The sequence below is a fragment of the Alligator sinensis genome, unplaced genomic scaffold (assembly GCF_000455745.1).
Source record: "Alligator sinensis unplaced genomic scaffold, ASM45574v1 scaffold866_2, whole genome shotgun sequence".
Lineage (NCBI taxonomy): Eukaryota > Metazoa > Chordata > Crocodylia > Alligatoridae > Alligator > Alligator sinensis.
Window position 1 is genome coordinate 2,816,786 of NW_005841900.1, and position 14,294 is coordinate 2,831,079.

At 44.1% G+C, this 14,294-nt stretch overlaps 1 long non-coding RNA gene across 1 annotated transcript in view; it reads right to left on the minus strand.

The window, feature by feature from the left end:
- Positions 1–359: 359 nt before the first annotated feature.
- The window catches only part of LOC112549364, a 205,931-nt gene continuing 191,996 nt past the window's right edge, over positions 360–14,294 (minus strand). The window contains exon 4 of the long non-coding RNA XR_003092765.1: positions 360–481. This is a non-coding gene — a long non-coding RNA (uncharacterized LOC112549364). The remainder of the gene's footprint in view (positions 482–14,294) is intronic.

Here is a 14,294-nt window from a genome sequence, read left to right on the forward strand (position 1 = left end):
CGAAACCCTAGTTGAGATTGACTACCATACAGGATCTGGCCACAATATACTCAAGAAAACAGGTAGCATATAGATGTAGATTTCCCATATTCAGCTTATGTCACAGGCCATTGAACACTCCAAGGTTCAGCCCCTGAACTGAAGAGAACACAGGCTCATTAATGCTTATTTTAAAGACATTTTTTATGGATTTTTTTTTTACTTAAAAATCAACATATTTAAAAACTGAACAGTACCTAATCATGTTAATCATAGAGCCTGGTAGAGTAATGGAAAAACAGATATTTGCAGGTGCTTGAATAAAACTTCAGTTAGAACTGCCTTTGAAGGCAACACCAGAAGAGGCTTTTGTTCTTCTATGTTTTCCTTTTAATAATCTCATCATGTTTAATGTTGCACCATTACATAGTTCTTATTTTGCATAAATACATGATGATTATAGCTGTATAACCTTGGCAACACAGTGTCCTCTTGAGGCAGTCTGAAATAGAAGAGAAATGCAGATTATGCCACGTAACTGCCCTATTGGGAACAATATTTTATAATGTTTTATTTCCTATCCATAAAATTCAACTAAAATGAAGGTAATTTGGGTTCTACTAAACCAATGATAAGCTAGGGAGGAGATACCTAAATCATGCATGTGTGTGTGGGTTGGGAGAACGGGGAGAGGGAGGAGGGGCAGGTGCACAGAAGCATGTGTAGCCAGAAGACTGATAAAATGATCAGCCCATACTAATAATTGCCTATGTTTGGTATTTGTATTCTGCACTCAGAACACAAAGGCTCCAAATTTCAGAGCCTCATATAAAAAGACAAATTAAGTTAAATTGTACTGCCAAATCTCACAGGCCAGGAATGTTATCTATAGTCCTTAGCTTATGACCATATAAAAAATGGTACACAGAAAAGGAATAAAGGAAGAATAAGGGGCCAGATATTCAGCTATACCATTTTACACCTACCAAAGGCCTGGTCTACAACATCCCTAAAGACAGCCATTAAGACTAATTTAAGGACTTTTGTCATGTCAGCGATAATTTAGCTTTCATTTAATAACAGAATATAAAGGCCCTTTTCATTGTAAAGACAGAGGCTGTGTAAGCTTTCATACCTCTTTGAAAAATCCTTTCATAGGTGCAGGAAATATGCTATATAATCAGATTGAATTGACTCTTGCCCTTTTACATATAACTGTGTGAAGCAACACCCTCCTCTAACTCAGTACTATATTGTTGGAGAAAAGCACATTTTTGTCAATGCCTAGTCAGAAGCAGAATGAAAATGCTTCATGAGTTTGATACTGTATCCTCTAGGCATATAAAACTGTGTGAGTTTGCCTGTGTGAGGAGGATGGTGATAAGTCCCTTACTGTACTTCAGGGTACGAAGAGGATAAAGGTAAAAAGGCTGCTCAATGAATCAGTGAAATAATCTCTAAGAAATCCCTGGGGAATAGACCTTTGTAACTAGGGAAGCACATAGCTATAACTTCACCACTGACTGGATGTTGCTTTTATTTCTCAGCACTGTAACTGAAAGAGTGCTTCATTAACATGTGAGCCCATTAATCTTGTATTTGGCATATGAATTCCCACTTGATTTGAACATCTGCCTGGAAGGCGCATCTTTAATTAGAACAGACATGTTATTCAGAAATTAAAATAAATATCAAAACATATTTCTGCATCTTTCAGCTTGGTTTTTTTTCATACTACCTGAGATGAAATAATCATGGCTGAAACTTGTCAAGTCCCAGTGGTGCTAACATTTCATTAAGGGAGGGCAGTATAACAGTGTAATTCAATATGCATTTATGGGATAAATCTCCACAGGGTTATATTCTACTAGATCATGGGAAAACCAAACAAGATGCTGGCAAAACAGTTTCCTGCAGGTTACAACCCAGGCATTTCAAATAACAAACTTCTGTTTAACACCATGCTGTTTAGCATAAAAAATGATTTAAGTGGCATTGAAGAACAAACCTAAAAAGGGACTGAGGTTAAAATTATGATCTCGATCCTGAAGTACTTGTGTAGCTGGAATCACCTTATAACTGTTTACTTGAAATGAAATGCTGAGATGCTAGTGAAGAAGAAGCTAGTCTGTCTGAAAAGCCAAGAGAGAGAGTTTATTTAGTTTCCCAAAAGGAAACAAAGGTAGATGAGCCATGGCAACCTCTGAAAACAGTGGGCAACTTCTGCTGAGCACTGGTTTACTGAAGGGTTGCCAACATTTTCATTTCAGTGGAAGAGTGAGTGCCCTTCTCACTTACCAAAGCCTGAGTCTTTGTATGTTCCAGATTGCAACACTAGTATAAACAAAATGGTGTTGCCAGAATTATAAGATTCTTCAAAAGACTCCTAGGATGCATTTGGCAGCATTTATTTGCAACTATGCTGAGAGATGCCCATGTTGAAAGTCACCATAAAGATGTCCCGTGACTTTCTGTTTTTCTCTTGCCATTATAGGCTGAGTACCACTGTATCCCCCATGTTCTACACATACTCTATTCCACTGTCATTCCTTTACAATGGTTATAGTTACGTAACTTCAGCAAAAAGACCTCCACAAAGGTAAGCCCTAAGGGAGCTGGGAGAATGAAGACAAGTACAGTGGATATGATGAATCAGCTACAGGAGGCCAGGAGAATTTACACAATGGAACTGCACCAGGCAATGTAGAAGAGGATATTGGAAACAGACAGTTGCCATGCCACAAGGCCCAGGCTTCTTCAGATCCAGCATCCTCTAACCCAGTGGTCATTAACTGGGGGTATGTATACCCCTGCGGGTACTTAAAAAGGTCGTAAGGAGTATGGCGGGGTGGGGGCTCTGGCTGCTGTGTGTACCCCGGCGGAGGCCCAGGGAGCTTGTGCCCCCCACTATGTTTGTGGGTTAGAGGCAGCTGCCTCTGCGTGCTGAGCTTTGTGTGCCACTGCAGCTTCCCCCCGAGTGGTGCCACACTATGTGCCTGTCACTGCTGGGCTGTGCCATGCCCCTTACCTGCCTAGTGGTAGGAATCACATAGCATTGCACTGATCCTGGGACAGCTCCAGCAGCGCACAAAGCCCAGCGCACAGCGGCAATCACCTCCACCCCATGCACAGATCGGGGGGGCACATGCCCACTGGGCCTCCTCCAGGGTGCATGCAGGAGTGAGAGCCCCCTGCTGCCCTGGACGAGCCACCCAGTTACCAAATGTCCCACAACCCAGCGCAGCCAGGGCCCCATTCACCCTAGCCCCTTCCCCTACCTGTGCCCCACTCCCTCCCTCACCACAAGACCTCGATCTGCCCCCCATGGCCCTTTCCCCTCCCCCACAGACTTACCTGCTGGGTCGGGGGGGGGGGGTGCATGCATGCACACATGTGCTCAGCCCCCCCCCCCAATAATTTTAATATAAAGAGGTACATGAGCTGAAACTTTGAGACAGAAGGCATATACTACTTAAAAAAGGTTGAAAACTCCTGCTCTAACCCATCCAAAAACATCATGGAAAATCATAGGTTGGGGCAGTGAGAAAAATTTACTTGCCATATCTCCTTCACACTAAACTCTATTTGTCTGGCTATGTGCAGCATGGGAAATAGGTCATCATACAGTATGTGAATCTATCATGCCTTGTTATTATGGTGAAGCAAATGCATCAAGAAGAATTTTGGCTTCAGAGGCCAGGATGGAAAAAATCTGCATTATAAAGTACAGGAAACAAGAAAAGAAGGTGATCAAGCTGAGCTACCTCCTATTTCCTCGAGGAAAAGGGAAATAAAATGGATGAGCTTTCAAAAGAAGATAAGATTGTAACCAAACAATAAGTGGAACTCATTTGATTTGATTCACATGAAAACCTGTCAGATATATTATTCAGATTCATATATGTGGCAGGCTAGTGCTCCTGTTTCTAATGAAAGCATACGCTCATGGGGAAACACATATAATTCTATCAGAATACTGGCAAATGATATTTCCCTGTGGATGGTGGTTCATACTTCCATTGTAACTGAATTTATTTTGGGGGGACAAATTCTGCTTGCCTTAATTCATGGAATAATTTACTTAGTTCTGGAAAATTAAAATATCACCTGCATGGCAGAGGAGTTTCATGGAATAGTATTCTTTCCATATAGTTCAGATGGAATTTCAAGACTGTAAAACTTCACAAGGACGAGATGCTGTATGTGTATAAGGACAGACTTAGTCTGATCCTGTCTCTCTGATGCCAGTAGAAGTTGTGCTAGCATTTATCAATTTTAAAAAATGTAAACCCTACTAGCACTATATCAATTGCTTTTCAGAAGAGAAAAAAACTCATGGTTTTAGTATACTTCACACCAAAAACGTAAGGGGAGATAAAGATAAGCAGTATGACAGAACAAAGTTGAACAGTTTAGATGGGACCCAGGCTTTGTTTTCTTTTCCCACGCACACAAGCTCTACTTTGTTTGGCCAGCATCTAAGAGAATGATAGTGTTTCAAGAAGTGAACTTCCAAATATATTTACATATATATAAAAAACCTCTTTGTGTCTACTGCATTTATACTTAGGGATGGCTTATTTGAAAAAATAAAGGCATCTTATTATGAAAGTCATTGACATATACGTTGCAACCTGATCTTTGACACAGATGTCCTCTGACTTATTAGTTAATTTGGTGTTAATAACTGTTAAAAATATAGTACCAAAGAGGAATTTTGCAAGACAGACAAAGCCAAAGCGTAGGAAAATAATAAAAAAACAGGGATTTCACACATGGACAAATTCTATTTTGTCCCCACCAAGGTAATGGCAAGTAACTACACTGAGATCATTAAACTTACTCAAGTTTTACCAAGGTGTACTTGAGAACCTGTGTCTAAAAGAAAGGGAAATTCTCCCCCCATCCCCTCACATATATACCATTGGCCCTGTCTCCTCTGCTCCATCAACAGTGGTGTACCTTCCCACTTTGGCACTATATTTCAGGCATAGAATTAGAGTTGTGTTAATACTTTTTCAGTTTGGTGACTGAACAAAAAAGAAAGAAAAAAAAAGAATAAAATAAAATAATTTGGACTGGATGTACCCATTCTCCTCTCTCTCCCCTCACCCCGCAAAAAAACACTTTTTCTTATAAAAACAAAAACATGAAAAAAATCATTGTTTATCAATAAACATTTAATACAACATGGGTGGCCATGCCATCTCCTTCCGCTCCTCCTTCCAACCCTCCTCCCTGCATGGAGCTTACTGGGCAGGTGTGGCAGATGGTCCCAATGGTTTGACTCAGTCCCTGCTGGTGGGGAGGTGGTGTGGTTGCCCAGTGGAGATGTGTAGGGGCTGCACGGGGGTGCATGTACACCCTCTGAGCATTTTGATGCGCCCCCTGACAGGCAGCATTCCACACTTAAGTGATGGTGGGGACAGGCAGGAGTGCTGGCGCCCCCCTGAGAGCACCAGCCAGGGAGTAGGGGTGCCAGGAGAAGTGATCCCCATGGTCCTCCTGCAGGGCCTTGACCTTTATGCTGCACTGCTCCCTAGACCACTGGTGGCCATGCTCCCACATGTGGTTTGCCATAACCTCATAAATGTGGGTGTTTGAGCAGCTGCCCCAGGCAAAATACCACTGCACTTCAGTATCACCCCACACCACTATAAGGTTGACAGGCTCTCCATCTGCCCAGTTGGGGCCCCAGGACACTGTCTGCAGCATTGGAGAGGCTGCCATTGTGGCTACTTCCAGGGACCTCAGGGGCTCAAACAAAGACTGTAGGTGCCAGTGGGGCTTGGCATGTGCCCACAAGTGAGAGGCCCAGTGCCCAGGAGGCAGACAGGTGGTGGACCAGGACCTGGGGGCCAGATCCAGGTTCTGTAGGTCTGCTGTGGCTGGCATGTGCCCACACTCCTGGGACCCAATGGCCAGGGGCTGGCAACAGTTGGCACAAACCCTGAAAGCAGGCCAGGGGATCTAAAGGCCAGGCTGGGACCACCAGAGAGCCATTCTTGCTGTATTGCAGAAGAAACTCCCAGCCATATGGCTCTGCCCCAAGCAGGAGGCTGGCCCCCTACTGGTGTGTATGACTGGGAGCAGGGGTTGCTCCTGGTCAGCATCTATATGTGTACTACTGTGCAGTAACTACTGCATTGTTAATCTAGTATCTAATCAGGTACACTGCACAGTATCTGTAGTTAGTAGACTAATTTAGAGCACAGTAAATCCATGCACATGTAGATGGTTATGCTTTACTGTACAGTATATTAGTCTACTGTACAATAAAGTATTTTGTGTAGATGCGCCCAGTATGTCACACACCTGGGTTCAGATCCTTCCCCTGCCTTAGACATTTGATCCAACTTGTCACCATGTATATGTGCAGATGAAAAAGACTTGTTCAATGCCATTTCACCTAGTTCAGGGCATGTATTGAACTAAGTTTTATGACCTCTTGGCAGAGTAACTATGAATCTAAGTAATGTGGAAGGAAGATTTCCCTCTTCCCCTCCTCTAGGAGTTTGTGAATCCCATCTTTCCTTTCTTTAGCTTTTGTAACAATTCCCCAAACCAAAATGTTTCAGAAATATCAACACGGTTTGTCCCCAAAACTCTTCTGACAGTTTGTTTTTTATTAGCCACAAGCCAGTTCTGCATGGGTTGTCCTTTCTAACAGTTCTGATTCAAAAAGCTGGCTTCCTCTCCTCTTTAAAATCCCTTCTGGAGACTCATTCTTTCTATGCTGTTGAAAAGAAACGAGCTGACTGAGGCACTATCTAGATCCCATTGTCTTCTGTAGAAAAACTATTCAGGTAAAAAATATTCAGGTAAAGGCACAATAGGACCTGATGCATGATCCACACATTGCACCTACTGCCATGCCACATGTGCATGGCAGGAGGCGCAATTGTGGGATCCAGTATGAGATCCAGTCATGCCTTACTGCCAGTGCATGGGGAGTCCAGGATCACAGTCCCAGCACTGGCAAGTAGCAAGACCCCGTGGCTGCAACCCCACAGCTGACAGGACTCGCAGCCACAGAGGCACCCTATGCACTCCCACAGCTGAGTCCTATCAGCTGATGGGACTTGAAGCTGCATAGGATGCTTCCATAGCTGCAAGTCCCCATCAGCTGTGGACCCAGCCATGGGGGAGCACCTGGCAACATGTTTAATTAATGGTGTGGTAGAAAGAAGCCACAATGTTGTTACACATTTTTTGTGGAATAACTTTGTGGTTTATTCCTCATTTTATCACACCATTAATTGATTGAACGTGTGGGCATTTCACCACGTAAAATGTAATGTTAATGTTAACCAAATCTTAAGTGTAATGTGTGGTCCTTAAGTGTAAGGTGTGGCCCATCTTAAGTATAATGTGCGAGTTTTCTACTGGTGCGAGAATCATCACATTTCAGGCACCCACCTCTCACCTTAGGAAACCATGTCTGTGGCCAACATCCCCATGCTTTAGAGCAGCAGTTCCCAAACTGTGGTACATGTACCTCCAGTGGTACACAGACAGCCTGTGAGTGGTACATAGAAGGCTGGGAGGAGGGGAATGCACTGACACAGATACCCATCTGCAGTGTGCTGCAGGCAGCCAAGAGTACAGCCCAGCCATGTGTGGAGCAGTGCCCAGCATGTAAGTGTGTTAGGGGGAAGGGGTGTGGGGGAGAGAAGGGATGTGGGGGGGCGCAGATCAAGAACCCCACGGTGAAGGAGGGAGTGGGGCAGAGGCAGGGGCAGGTTCTGGGTTGAATGGGGCCCTGGAGGGTGGTCATGGGATGGCCAGAGGCCCAGGCAGCTCGTCCAAGGGTGCAGGGGGGCTCCCACTGCTGTGTGTGCCCAGAGAGAGGAATGGGGAACACATGCCCCCCAGATCTGTGTGTGGGGCAGAGGTGGGCTGCCTGCTGTGTGCTGGGCTCTGCACTGTACTGCTGTTGCCTCAGGAGCCACGTGTGATGCCATGTGTCTCCTGCATGCTAGCTGTGCTGCAAGCCCTGTCTGCCCAGTATTGGGAGGCACAGCATGGCATCACATGTGGCTCCTGAAGCAACAGCAGCAGGGTGCAAAGCCTAGTGTGCAGCGGGAAGCCCACCTCCTGCAGTGGGCAACAGGAGGGGGCACATCCTTCTATGCTGGCCCTGCTGGTGGGATGGCGCGGCACTATGCTGAGCCTCCCATTGTCAGGTGGGCAGGGGATGCAGCATAGGCAGTACTCAGAAAGCACAGGGAATTGCACGCAGCTCCTGAGGCAACGGTAGTGGGGTGCAGAGCCCAGCAGCGCAGTGAGCAGCCCGCCTCTACCCCGTGCACAAATCTGGGGGGCATGTGCCCACATGCCTCCCCTGGGGGTGTGTGCAATGGCAGGTAGCCATGTCTCCCTAGTGCCCACTCCCTCACTGTGGGGGCCTCGATCTGCCCACTACCCCTTCCCCTCTTCAAACTTACCTGCTGGGCGCTGTTTGTGTCTGTGTGTGTGTCTGTGTGTGTCTGTCTGTGAGCTCCGTCAAGCATGCTCATCCCTCCCACTAAAGACATCCCTAAAAGCATCTCCTGATGGGTAAGCTTACACTGTCTTTTTTCCAATTTCCAATTGTTTTATATGACTACCATAGCTGATAAAGTATTGTTTTATGATTACTAAAGTTTTTGATGTTGCTTTAGTACATCGTTTGTTACCTATGTAAATGAAAAATTTCCGGGTGGTACTTAAGGCTGTATTATTTTAAATTGGTGGTACGCAATCTGTCAGATTTGGGGAACTGCTGCTTTAGAGGAAGGAAAAAGCAACAACCAAGCTCCAAAGATAGTAGCATTTGTGAAAGGAAAAAATATCCTTCCTGGCCCCTATTGGCAAGCATCCAAAGCCCTGAAGAATGGAATTATCAGCCATTTCTACACCGCAAGATAGTTACCTCTATGCCCCCAAATGGAATTGCAAATACTTGTGGACTCTGCTGGAATTTTAATAATAAATAATAAGGAAGTATGGTTTTGAACCCTTTTCTAGTCTTTTCAGCTCCAAGGAGCTGTACAAGGGACTATAAAATAGTATTGGGGTACTTTCACTTTTTAAGTATGTGACAGTTCTCTCTGAGCCAGTATAGTAAGCATGAAAGGCCAATTGTTTTTATTTTCTGTAAAGATTTCTTTGTACTCTTTCCAGGTTTATTGCAGTAATTTGGAAATGCTTGAAATCTATGTGGAAATGAACCAGCATTCATTGTGCCAAAGGTAGGAGAAGGCATAGCTTGAAAAAGTAGGTAAATAGAATGGACAGACAAAACAATCAACACATGAACTGTACCTTCCTAAGTATTTCTACTGTGTCTAATACAACTGAGCCCCAGTCCCATTTAGGGCCTCAGGGCTCTACTACAATCCAAACAATAAATAACTTAGCACCATCCCTGAGCGCAATTTGCAGCTCCTCAAACATTTCTTTAAAAATTACATTACAGCGTGTTGCCACATGGCTGCTGTGTAGGGATATGTGAATACATATTCCCTGAACACACACTTACTGAATTCCACATGGCAAAGCTAGACTCAAAAGGAAACCAAAGTCTCATCTACTGCCTATTGATTTACCAGGACCTAAAAAAGTCACCCAAATGTCCATGTGACACAAAAGTTTCATTATAAAAATGGCATCTAATGAGGTATAAGTTTGTTTCACTTAAAGCTTCTGGAAATGGTTTAGACAACAGATAATGACAGATCACACTAGTGCATTCAGTGCACTATAATATTTGTACTAGCTAGCACCAGATGCTTCAGAAAAAGATGCCAGGAACTCCAGATTAGACAACAGAAATAGCCACCCAATAACAGAAGTTTCTTTCCTTTTCAGGCTGTGGTCATCTAATGTCCTGAACCATACTCTTTCCTTTTCTTATCCAAAGAGTAATTTCCCCACCTTCTTCTCTAATACTGCAAAGTAATGAAGTATTCCCTAATTTCAGGTTTGTGAAGTAAACAAAACTTCCTCTCATTACCATTAAAGAGCTTCTAAAGGTACATATACACGTCACAATGCAAGGTAAATCAACCCAGGTAAAGCACCTTGGTTCTAGCATTGGAACCAGCTTGCTTATAGTTAGCTCACTTATTTCTACAACTCCCTGCATTGTGAAGGCAAGACCACTGGTTCTCAGCCTTTTTAGACTCAATGCACCCCTCATTAAACTGAAGGCATCCTTCAGAAAATGTCAGCTCTCAGTTTTCACTTGTTTTTTGGCTACAGAAAATTAATAGAGCAATTGTTCTGTTGCAAAGAACTCAGAAAGACCAAAATAGGTCAAAAGGTTTTCAACACTATGAATTCCTGTTTGAAGTCTCTGGGTTTAACTTGTGAATCATGGTTGCACATCTAGTGGTGCTAACACTGGGTGGCACTCCGCAACACCCTTGAAAGGATTCCAAGGTACTCCAGGGTGTAAAATCACTGATCTAAACATACCCCAAGACTTCTGACCAAACTAGATTCAGGCAAAATATTTTAAATGGAGTGATCATTCCTGTAACAGGGTGGGAGGCTTAAAAACCTTATATAAGCATGTGGGAGCTCTTGCAAATCAGGTGTCTAAGACTAGCTAGTAAGGGGGTTCAAGTAGACAGATGGATCAGAGGAAGTTCAAGTAGAATTATATAGTTATAATGGAGCTTGGGAAGGAATTCTTTGTGGTGTGATGTTTGATCCTGAACGTGAAGAATGAGACAAGTTATCCAAAGTCTAGTAAAGTCACTCAAAGGGCTCCCATTGCTTCCTGGGTTCTGGATCAGGCCCAAAGCTAAGTGCTCTGGTGAGGCCAAAATAGAAATTCAGGCTTTTTACATTCCCTATTGCAGGAAGGCTGATGTCCATTCATTAACTATGATGGTAATTTTGCAGCCTGAGCTAAATTAAGGAAGCATAATAGACTTCAGGATCAATAATATGTTGGCATTGCTCACAACAGCATGTGATTAGAATACAATAGATTCAAGACCATTTTCTTTTAAAATTTGTGGCTCTCCCCCCTTCTCATTTCACAAAGATACATTTCAAATTACTCTTTTGACCTTAGAAATGTATGGTAGGATTTCAATAGGAGTTAACACCCAATAATTAGATGACTGTCTACAAAAGATAATGTATCATATCACTGCAAAAACAAACTTGAATTTTACTAAGCATTCCTTTTTTGTTGAGCCCAGAATTACCTGGATAGGAAGACTAAGAGATATGTCTTGTTTTCTTTCTTTCACTTCTAAAGTCATGATGGCCACCTTTCTCATTCAGATCAGTAGACTTACATGTCTCCTTTGAAGTTTGTCAGCACTGTCATTTCACTTAGTTGTGAGAAAACCTTACTTTCCTAGTGCTAGAAATGATGTCTTTGTAATGCTACAAGCCTCTAACAAGCAGACGCCCCCAAATGGAATAGGTAACAAAAGATCTTGGGGTATTTTAAGTAATGGTACCTAATGTAACCCTGTTTAAATATTCCAGTTTTGCATTTCTAATTGGTTACCCACAGATGCTGGCATTAGTTGTTTTTGTCACAACCCAAAGGTGTAATTTTGTTTTGTGTGCGCTTTGGCTCCACTGAATTATTTTCCCGCCAATTTGTAGCTTTCTTTGCAGTGTGCATTTCTTCTTTGCAGCACAGAAATGCACTTTGCAAAGAGTTCCCGCCATTTGTATTATAATTCGAGCCCCATTATTGGCTTGCGTGAAATTATTCACACGTGGCGGCTAGCGATTGGCTTGCTAGCCGTATAAAAGGCTTGAGTGGTTTCCGCCCAAGTTGGAGGACTCCACGAACAACAGGAGGAGGAGACTTCGCGCTGTGTGAAGATCTCTAAGCGCTGCAGAGCCTATCGGACCCAGTGCATTTCAAGCAGGCAACAGGGGTCTGATCAGCCTCTAGCCTCTCCCCGTCGCCAAGTGCAATCCTCGACGTATCCCTCTCCCTGCACGCAAAAGGATCCACGGAGCCTCGACAACTCCGTGGGAGTGATCCGAATATTGTCTGAGTCCTCAAACAAGGATTTAAGCGGAGCTATGCCTGGGAAACTGTCCAGCCTACACCGCGACCATCTTCGGTGTAAGTAAACAATCTTGAATCAACCATTATGCGTCCGTGCCTAATTCTAGCGTGTCGCCTATTCTCTCCGACCCAGCATGCCTGGGCTGCTGGCCACAGCCCGCGCGGCGCAAAAAAGGGCCCGGATCGCTCCCGGCCCGCACAGTTTTGAGGGATTTTTTCAGCGTTATCACTCACTCAGCCAGTGATATTTGTCAACACAGATAATGCATCTGTGTGCACTTTATTTTTCCTGTTTGTATGATAGGGCTAAGGATCAGGATATAACAATTGTGAAACACATGCATACATTTAAATGCCAAGCAATATGGGAGAAATGTTATTATACAATATATGCTGTTGTACTAGTGTATAGTACCTGTTTAGATCTCCCTGTGCTCAGTCTCATATATTAGTCCTGGTGCAGCACATTTTGAAGGCACAGCCTTCTTTATTCCCATGATTCTGTATGTAAATAGTTACCTACATCTTCTTGAAGTCTCCCTTCAGAGACATTGCATCCTCTGATATAATCTTCTGTGGTAAATGCAGGTGTGTTTTCTGCCTTTGAGGTAATTAATGCATGTCACTGTAACAGGGAGCCAGGGGCTCCTGCTACTTGAAGGATCATGCACCAGGCTGGCTGGATGGATGGGGAGCCAGGAAGCAGGCTAACCACTAGAGAGATAGCTACTAATAGTAATCTGCACAGGAGACAGTCATCTAGACTGCCCAGGAACAAAGCGCTGCAAGCAGCGCAGCTAAGACACCACAGAGAAAGGCAGGCCTAAATGGAAACCCTTGTGGCTGACAGGAAGTAGCAGTCAGGTGGCTTCAGCCACCTCACAGGAAGGGGTGGGGCTTTAGAGGTACTGTACATAAAGCCAGTGCCTGAGGGCAGTCTGGCCCTATAGGCAGCAGGTAGAGGAGCTCCTGATCAAGATGGGTATAGGAGGATGGCTGACTGCTACTTGAGCTGCCCTGGGAACTGTAATTAAGGAGGTTATAGTCTTCAGTGACATATAACCTAGTGTGGGGGGAGTTTTAGTTGTATTCTTATTTAAGCGTTATATTGGTGGACTGGATATGGCTAGAAGGGGAGATGAGAAGGCCACTTTGATGCCCAAGTAACATGTGTAGTTTAAAGCCCTGCTAGGGTCTGGGCTCAAGAGATAGACAGGGAGAAGCCTAGAGGGTTAAAGTCTCCTCTAGAAAAAATAATAGAGATGAAGCCCAAGAGGGGAAGGAACTAGAGCCATGGACCCAAAGCCTGAGAAGGGCAGGAACCAGGGCCAGGGGCCTGAAGCCCAAGAGGGTGAGACAAGGACTGGAACCTATAAGCTGGCACCTGATACAGTGGGCTTGGGCTAATAGGCCCAGCTAGAGGAAAGGGGCAGAAGCCAGGAAGACTGAGACCTTAACAAGGGTGGAGAGGCCTAGGGAGGCCTGACATGAATGATTAATTGATAACATCTGTGAAGCATGGGTAAGGCTGTAAGGGTCAAAGGAGGCAACACATAGCTCTTAAGGCAACAGGTGCCCTGCAGGGTGGAAATGGGCCAGGATGGCCCACTTAGTGCTTGAGTGGGAGGACTGTGACCAGTAGGGTCTGGGAAGGACCTCTTGTCTGAAGGACAGATAGATAAGGCCTCACTATGGGACCCTAGGGTAGTCTCCGTTTTCACCAATCAACTCATTACATCAAGGTGTGGCAAGTGAGGAAATAATAAGGGGACTCAGGAAGCCAGAATGGGGCAGGAGTCATGTGGCCATCAGGGGACATCATGGCCTCCACTGAGGCTCAATCCTGTTAGTCACCCACACAGAGAAGAAAAAGGACTTTTGTTTTCACCATAAGGTAAATTAAATAAGAGCAATACTAACACAAAGTAAAATGTTGCCCCTAGCAAGTTTTTCTCATGGTAAAAATAAGTACTTTGTCCTCACTGTATTTTTGCTCTTACTTTGGGGTAGCTTGGTATGCTAATTACCCCAAGAAGAAAACCCATGTTAGTGTGAAGACAAAGCCACTAGTTGGTAATTGGTAATTATCCAGCTGGTTCTTCAAATTCCCAGATTCTCAAACAATATTTTATTGGCAACTTTACCAATCTAGAAAAGTCAGAAATGAATAGAGGTAAAATTACCTATAATTATGCCCAGAATATGTGCAGGGAGAGTGTCTTTAAGCTTGGTTACCGAATAGGCTATAATCACATGTACAAAACATCCTCACTTCAGTCAC